Raw genomic sequence first — 1,016 nt, forward strand, 5'->3', positions numbered from 1 at the left:
GACTAAAGTAATGAACCGACAAATATACTATATTCACATGTTGGTCATTTTCTTTCAACATCTCGCGCAGGATGAGACGCTCAAATGCTAGGATAATGTCGTACTGCTGTGTTCCAAGTTGTGTAAACAATCTGACAATGATTTCAAAAGACATTGGCAAGTGTAAATCCAGAGGCACAAGTCTGTGTTTCATGGGAAAACACATTTGACAACCAATTTGCTACCGTTAGACAACTGCTGATGTTGGCTTTCAATGAGTTCCTCGCTAACATTACTGTTTGATCGTGTTACACAATACACTCAGAGTACCTGGGACACATTTAAGTCTGGAGTTAAAACACACTGGATGATCATCAATCAAGCTGTGAAAAGACGGCAAGATAGTTGGCTAACTTTACAATGCAAGCTTAATTACATCCTGTGCCTTTTACATCCAGGTTTAAATAAATGTGTTATACAGATATCGGTAATCAAATAATTTTGTCTTTAAATATGGATGTCCCTTCAGATTGTAACTATCCATACACAAGTCTTTCCAGCTGCTGACTGGTCTGGAAGCTGTGAAACGATAGAGCGCTCATACGACTTGCAACCTGGAGCGCAGCAGTGTGACATTAGCGTTGGCATTTGCGCTTCTCGTCCTGTGCGTGATGTCACAGCAAAATGGCCGCCATGGCCATGAAAGTGGTCCATTGCCAATGAATCATAAGACTAGTGTGGCTAAGGATGGTTATTGTAACCTCTTAAATTCCATGATACTAGGCTGACTGCTGATGAAAATCATTTGACGAGAACGAGCAACAAAATGGACCCTGTGGTGAGACTATAGGATCGTTGAAGCTATGAATGGAGGCTGATTGGCGGCTTTGATCCACTGCACATTACAGCACCGTTATCTGTTTCTCCTTATACAGTCCCCAGCTGTCAAGGCAGTCTCTCACTCTCACACTCTCTCACACACACACACACACACACACACACACACACACACACACACACACACACACACAGGAGGG

The sequence above is a fragment of the Pagrus pagrus genome, assembly GCF_965226575.1.
Source record: "Pagrus pagrus genome assembly, chromosome: 17".
Lineage (NCBI taxonomy): Eukaryota > Metazoa > Chordata > Actinopteri > Spariformes > Sparidae > Pagrus > Pagrus pagrus.